Source organism: Triticum aestivum, chromosome 3D, assembly GCF_018294505.1.
Source record: "Triticum aestivum cultivar Chinese Spring chromosome 3D, IWGSC CS RefSeq v2.1, whole genome shotgun sequence".
Lineage (NCBI taxonomy): Eukaryota > Viridiplantae > Streptophyta > Magnoliopsida > Poales > Poaceae > Triticum > Triticum aestivum.
The window spans coordinates 179,721,077-179,728,947 of NC_057802.1; positions in this window are offsets into that span (position 1 = coordinate 179,721,077).

Genomic DNA, 7,871 nt, shown 5'->3' on the forward strand with positions numbered 1-7,871 from the left:
ACATGATTCGGACAGACTTAAGCATAGATACGAGTGAGAAACTCTCATCGTAGTCAACACCTTGAACTTGTCGAAAACCTTTTTGCGACAATTCTAGCTTTGTAGATAGTAACACTACTATCAGCGTCCGTCTTCCTCTTGAAGATCCATTTAATCTCAATGGCTCGCCGATCATTGGGCAAGTCAATCAAAGTCCATACTTTGTTCTCATACATGGATCTCATCTCAGATTTCATGGCCTCAAGCCATTTCGCAGAATCTTGGCTCATCATCGCTTCCTCATAGTTCGTAGGTTCGTCATGGTCAAGTAACATGACCTCCAGAACAGGATTACCGTACCACTCTGGTGTGGATCTCACTCTGGTTTACCTACGAGGTTCGGTAGTAACTTGATCCGAAGTTACATGATCATCATCATTAGCTTCCTCACTAATTGGTGTAGGAGTCACATGAACAAATTTCTGTGATGAACTACTTTCCAATAAAGGAGCAGGTACAGTTACCTGATCAAGTTCTACTTTCCTCCCACTCACTTCTTTCAAGAGAAACTCCTTCTCTAGAAAGGATCCATTCTCAGCAATGAATATCTTGCCTTCGGATCTGTGATAGAAGGTGTACCCAATTGTCTCCTTTGGGTATCCTATGAAGACACATTTCTCCGATTTGGGTTTGAGCTTATCAGGATGAAACCTTTTCTTATAAGCATCGCAACCCCAAACTTTAAGAAACGACAACTTTGGTTTCTTGCCAAACCACAGTTCATACGGTGCCGTCTCAAACGGATTTAGATGGTGCCTTTTTTTACGTGAATGCAACTGTCTCAAATGCATAACCCCAAAACTATAGTGGTAAATCGGTAAAAAACATCATAGATTGCACTATATCCAATAAAGTACGGTTATGACGTTCGGACACACCATTATGCTGTGGTGTTCCAGGTGGCACGAATTTGTGAAACTATTCCACATTGTTTTAATTGAAGACCAAACTCGTAACTCAAATATTTGTCTCCGCGATCAGATCGTAGAAACCTTATTTTCTTGTCACGATGATTTTCGACTTCACTCTGAAATTCTTAGAACTTTTCAAATATTTCAGACTTATGTTTCATCAAGTAGATATACCCATATCTGCTCAAATCATCTGTGAAGGTCAGAAAATAATGATACCCGCTACGAGCCTCAATATTCATCGGACCACATACATCAGTATGTATGATTTCCAACAAATCTGTTGCTTGCTCTATTGTTCCGGAGAACGGCATTTTAGTCATCTTGCCCAAGAGGCATGGTTCGCAAGCATCAAGTGATTCCAAAATCCCATCAGCATGGAGTTTCTTCATGCGCTTTACACCAATATGACCTAAACGGCAGTGCCACAAATAAGTTGCGCTATCATTATTAACTTTGCATCTTTTGGCTTCAATATTATGAATATGTGTATCACTACGATCGAGATCCAACGAACCATTTTCATTGGGTGTGTAACCATATAAGGTTTTATTCATGTAAACAGAACAACAATTATTCTCTAACTTAAATGAATAACCGTATTGCAATAAACATGATCAAATCATATTCATGCTCAACGCAAACACCAAATAACACTTATTTAGGTTCAACACTAATCCCGAAAGTATAGGGAGTGTGCGATGATGATCATATCAATCTTGGAACCACTTCCAATACACATCGTCACTTCATCCTTAACTAGTTTATGTTCATTATGCAACTCCCGTTTCGAGTTACTACTCTTTAGCAACTGAACCAGTATCAAATACCGAGGGGTTGCTACGAACACTAGTAAAATACACATCAATAATCTGTATATCAAATATACCTTTGTTCACTTTGCCATCCTTCTTATCCATCAAATACTTGGGGCAGTTCCGCTTCCAGTGACCAGTCCTTTGCAGTAGAAGCACTTAGTCTCAGGCTTAGGTCCAGACTTGGGCTTCTTCACTTGAGCAGCAACTTGCTTGCCGTTCTTCTTGAAGTTCCCCTTCTATCCCTTTGCCCTTTTCTTGAAACTAGTGGTCTTGTTAACCATCAACACTTGATGCTCTTTCTTGATTTCTACCTTCGTCGATTTCAGCATCACGAAGAGCTCGGGAATTACTTTTGTCATCCCTTGCATACTATAGTTCATCACGAAGTTCTACTAACTTGGTGATGGTGACTAGAGAATTCTGTCAATCACTATTTTATCTGGAAGATTAACTCCCACTTGATTCAAGCGATTGTAGTACCCAGACAATCTGAGCACATGCTTACTGCTTGAGCTATTCTCCTCCATCTTTTAGCTATAGAACTTGTTGGAGACTTCATATCTCTCAACTCGGGTATTTGCTTGAAATATTAACTTCAACTCCTGGAACATCTCATATGGTCCATGACGTTCAAAATGTCTTTGAAGTCCCGATTCTAAGCCGTTAAGCATGGTGCACTAAACTATCAAGTAGTCATCATATTGAGCTAGCCAAACGTTCATAACGTCTGCATCTGCTCCTGCAATAGGTCTGTCACCTAGCAGTGCATCAAGGACATAATTCTTCTGTGCAGCAATGAGGATAATCCTAAGATCACAGATCCAATCCGCATCATTGCTACTAACATCTTTCAACATAATTTTTCTCTAGGAACATATCAAAATAAACATAGGGAAGCAACAACGCGAGCTATTGATCTACAACATAATTTGAAAAATACTATCAGGACTAAGTTCATGATAAATTTAAGTTCAATTAATCATATTACTTAAGAACTCCCACTTAGATAGACATCCCTCTAATCTTCTAAGTGATCACGTGATCCATATCAACTAAACCATGTCCGATCATCACGTGAGATGGAGTAGTTTCAATGGTGAACATCACTATGTTGATCATATCTACTATATGATTCACGCTCGACCTTTCGGTCTCAGTGTTCCGAGGCCATATCTGTTATATGCTAGGCTCGTCAAGTTTAACCTGAGTATTCCGCGTGTGCAACTGTTTTGCACCCGTTGTATTTGAACGTAGAGCCTATCACACCCGATCATCACCTGGTGTCTCAGCACGAAGAACTTTCGCAACGGTGCATACTCAGGGAGAACACTTGTACCTTGATAATTTAGTGAGAGATCATCTTATAATGCTACCGTCAATCAAAGCAAGATAAGATGTATAAAAGATAAACATCACATGCAATCATAATATGTGACATGATATGGCCATCATCATCTTGTGCCTTTGATCTCCATCTCCAAAGCATCGTCATGATCTCCATCGTCACCGGCATGACACCATGATCTCCATCGTCTTGATCTATATCAATGTGTCGTCACATGGTCGTCTCGCCAACTATTGCTCTTGCAACTATTGCTATCGCATAGCGATAAAGTAAAGCAATTATTTGGCGCTTGCATCTTATGCAATAAAGATACAACCATAAGGCTTCTGCCAGTTGCCGATAACTTCAACAAAACATGATCATCTCATACAACAACTTATATCTCATCATGTCTTGACCATATCACATCACAACAGGCCCTGCAAAAACAAGTTAGACGTTCTCTACTTTGTTGTTGCAAGTTTTACGTGGCTGCTACGGGCTTAGCAAGAACCGTTCTTACCTACGCATCAAAACCACAACGATATTTCGTCAAGTTAGTGTTGTTTTAACCTTCACAAGGGCCGGGCGTAGCCACACTCGGTTCAACTAAAGTTGGAGAAACTGACACCCGCCAGCCACCTGTGTGCAAAGCACGTCGGTAGAACCAGTCTCGCGTAAGCGTACGCGTAATGTCGGTCCGGGCCGCTTCATCCAACAATACCGCCGAACCAAAGTATGACATGCTGGTAAGCAGTATGACTTGTATCGCCCACAACTCACTTGTGTTCTACTCGTGCATATAACATCAATGCATAAAACCTGGCTCGGATGCCACTGTTGGGGAACGTAGTAATTTCAAAATTTTCCTACGCACACACAAGATCATGGTGATGCATAGCAACGAGAGGGGAGAGTGTTGTCCACGTACCCTCGTAGACCGAAAGCGGAAGTGTTAGCACAATGCGGTTGATATAGTCGTACGTCTTCATGATCCGACCGATCAAGTACCGAACGCACGGCACCTCCGAGTTTAGCACACGTTCAGCCCGATGACGTCCCTCGAACTCCGATTCAGCCGAGTGTTGAGGGAGAGTTTCGTCAGCACGACGGCGTGGTGACGATGATGATGTTCTACCAACGCAGGGCTTCGCCTAAGCACCGCTACGATATTATCGAGGTGGACTATGGTGGGGGGGGCACCGCACACGGCTAAGAGATCCAAAGGATCAATTGTTGTGTCTCCAAGGGGTGCCCCCCTCCCCGTATATAAAGGAGTGGAGGAGGGGGAGGGCCGGCCCTCTCTATGACGCGCCCTAGGAGGAGTCCTACTCCCACCGGGAGTAGGATTCCCCCCTTCCAAGTAGTAGGAGTAGGAGTCAAGGAAAGGGGAAAGAGAAGAGAAGGAAGGAGGGGGCGCAGCCCCTCCCCCTAGTCCAATTCGGACTAGGCCTTGGGGGGGGGCGCAGCCTCTCCTCTCTCTTTCCCTAAAGCCCAATAAGGCCCATATACTCCCCGGCGAATTCCCGTAACTCTCCGGTACTCCGAAAAGTACCCGAATCACTCGGAACCTTTCCGATGTCCGAATATAGTCGTCCAATATATCGATCTTTACGTCTCGACCATTTCAAGACTCCTCGTTATGTCCCCGATCTCATCCGGGACTCCGAACTACCTTCGGTACATCGAAACACATAAACTCATAATATAACCGTCATCGAACTTTAAGCGTGCGGACCCTACGGGTTCGAGGACAATGTAGACATGACCGAGACACGTCTCCGGTCAATAACCAATAGCGGAACCTGGATGCTCATATTGGTTCCCACATATTCTACGAAGATCTTTATCGGTCAAACCGCATAACAACATACGTTGTTCCCTTTGTCATCGGTATGTTACTTGCCCGAGATTCGATCGTCGGTATCTCAATACCTAGTTCAATCTCGTTACCGGCAAGTCTCTTTACTCGTTCCGTAATACATCATCCCGCAACTACTCATTAGTTACAATGCTTGCAAGGCTTATAGTGATGTGCATTACTGAGTGGGCCCAGAGATACCTCTCCGACAATCGGAGTGACAAATCCTAATCTCGAAATACGCCAATCCAACAAGTACCTTCGGAGACACCTGTAGAACACCTTTATAATCACCCAGTTACGTTGTGACGTTTGGTAGCACACAAAGTGTTCCTCCCATAAACGGGAGTTGCATAATCTCATAGTCATAGGAACATGTATAAGTCATGAAGAAAGCAATAGCAACATACTAAACGATCAAGTGCTAAGCTAACGGAATGGGTCAAGCCAATCATATCATTCTCCTAATGATGTGATCCCGTTAATCAAATGATTGAAAGAACATGCGGTGCCCCCATGTTTGGTTTTGGTAATTGATGACAATCTCTATGGACTAATGGTTGCCTTGAGTTATATTTGAAGGATTTGTCCATAGGCTTTTCTTGAAGTCCATGTGTTGGTTTCAAGGAGTTTATGTGGTGACCAAGGTGTTATTAAGGAATTATCCAAAGATTGGTCATGTGAGAGTAGAGCTTATTGCAAGCATGTCTTGAAGAAGAAGATTGTGTGATCATTCATGTTTACCTTCAAGACATCATCCAAATGAAGAGAGTCTGAAAGAGTCAAGGTTGATCAAGACTAAATCAAGAGTGAATCAAGTTGATCAACACACAAAGCGCACAAGATGTACCGAGAGGGATCAAGCGATCCCATGGTGTGGTAAGCATTGTCAATTACGCTTTGTGTACTAACCCATGATCTTCGTGAGAGTTCTTTGTGGGGTTAGGTTGCGGTGTGCAAGTTCAAGTGAAGCATCATGAAGAGATCAAATGCTTGAAGCTTGCCGTCCATTGTGGCGACAATGGACTTGTGAAGATGTTACGGTGTGCAAGTTCAAGTGAAGCATCATGACGAGATCAAATGCTTGAAGCTTGCCGTCCATTGTGGTGACAATGGACTGGTGAAGATGTGCGGAAGAGTGGCTCACCCATAGTGGAGTATGGGGGAGCAATCAACTAGACTTCATCGAGCCAACACAACCAAGAAAGGTGGTCCAACTTGAGGGAGTCAAGATCGTCATCATCTAGCTCAAGTGGACCATGTGCAAGGCAAAGGTTTGCTCTTGATAGGTTTTCTATTTTACCGGTCTCATGATGGTAGTTGGGAGACCGGGTTATAGGATCGATTGCCGTACTATCAAGGGGGGCTCTCGATGAGTAGCTTGATCGTATCGTTCATAGAGAGCTCAAACCATTGCATCCTTGCATCATCTTTGTTGGTTCTTGTTTGGTTCTTCTCTTTGTGAGTTTTGGAGCTTATGGTCATCTTGATGACAAGCTCGAGTTCATCGAAAACGGAGTTCACTCGCATCTTCTATGATGTTTTCGATGTTGGAGGTTATGCCGGTTCTTCTCGGTTGGAGGATTCTCTCCTCTATTTTTTGGCATACCTCCCCTGCCTCTTCTTACTATAACCAACAAGCTTAAGTTTTGCTCAATTCGGAGCTCATATGCAGAAGTTATGGCAGTTTTGGTTTCCTAGCGGTAGTACCGCGGCCAGAGCGGCAGTACCGCTTATCACCCCAAGCGGTAGTACCGCTGTCCAAAGCGGTAGTACCGCCTATGGCCATAAGCGGTAGTACGGCTACGGTTCCGCGCTTACCGCCTCGATTTTGGGTCTTGCATTTTTCGTGTCGAGTTTTGCAGTAGTTGCACGGCAGTTCCACCTATAAGCGGTAGTACCGCCCTGATGGGCGGTAGTACCGCCTATAAGCGGTAGTACCGCTCCGGTCGGGCGGTAGTACTGCTACTGTTTTTTTGGTCCCGTGTTCTGCTCCTCCAGCGGTAGTACCGCTGGGGTGCGCGGTAGTACCGTTTATAAGCGGAACCCCTTGGATCTAGATCTTGGAGTTCTTGGTGTTCTCCTTCTTGTTCTTCCTCTCATTTTCTTCCCTAGCATTAGTTGCTTCGGTGGGATTTGAGAGAGAAGGACTTGGGCACTCCGTGTGCCCTTGCCATTGCATTTGGTGCATCGGTTTGAGTTCTCCACGGTGATACGTGGAAGTTACAAGTTGAGAAGCTTATTACTCTTGGGTGCTTGGTGCCCTTGAGCTTGTTCCTCTTGGGTGCTTGGGCGCCCTAGACGGTTGGTGGTGTTCGGAGCTCAATCATTGTGGTGTAAAGCTCCGGGCAAGCGTCGGGGTCTCCAATTAGGTTGTGGAGATCGCCCCGAGCAATTTGACGGGTACCGGTGACCGCCCCCAAGGGTTGCCATTTGTACGGGTTCGGTGACCGCCCTCAAGGGTCCCTTAGTGGAATCACGGCATCTTGCATTGTGCGAGGGCGTGAGGAGATTACGGTGGCCCTAGTGGCTTCTTGGGGAGCATTGTGCCTCCACACCGCTCCAAACGGAGATTAGCATCCGCAAGGGTGTGAACTTCGGGATACATCGTCGTCTCCGCGTGCCTCGGTTATCTCTTACCCGAGCCCTTTACTTATGCACTTTACTTTGTGATAGCCATATTGTTTCTTGTCATATATCTTGCTACCATCTAGTTGTTTATTTTGCTTAGCATAAGTTGTTGGTGCACATAGGTGAGCCTAGTTGTTGTAGGCTTTGTGCTTGACAAATTAACCGCTAGGTTTATTCCGCATTTGTTCAAGCCTAAACCGTAATTATTTTAAAGCGCCTATTCACCCCCCCTCTAGGCGACATCAACGATCTTTCACAACTCATGTCTATGGCTAGGAAACTCAACC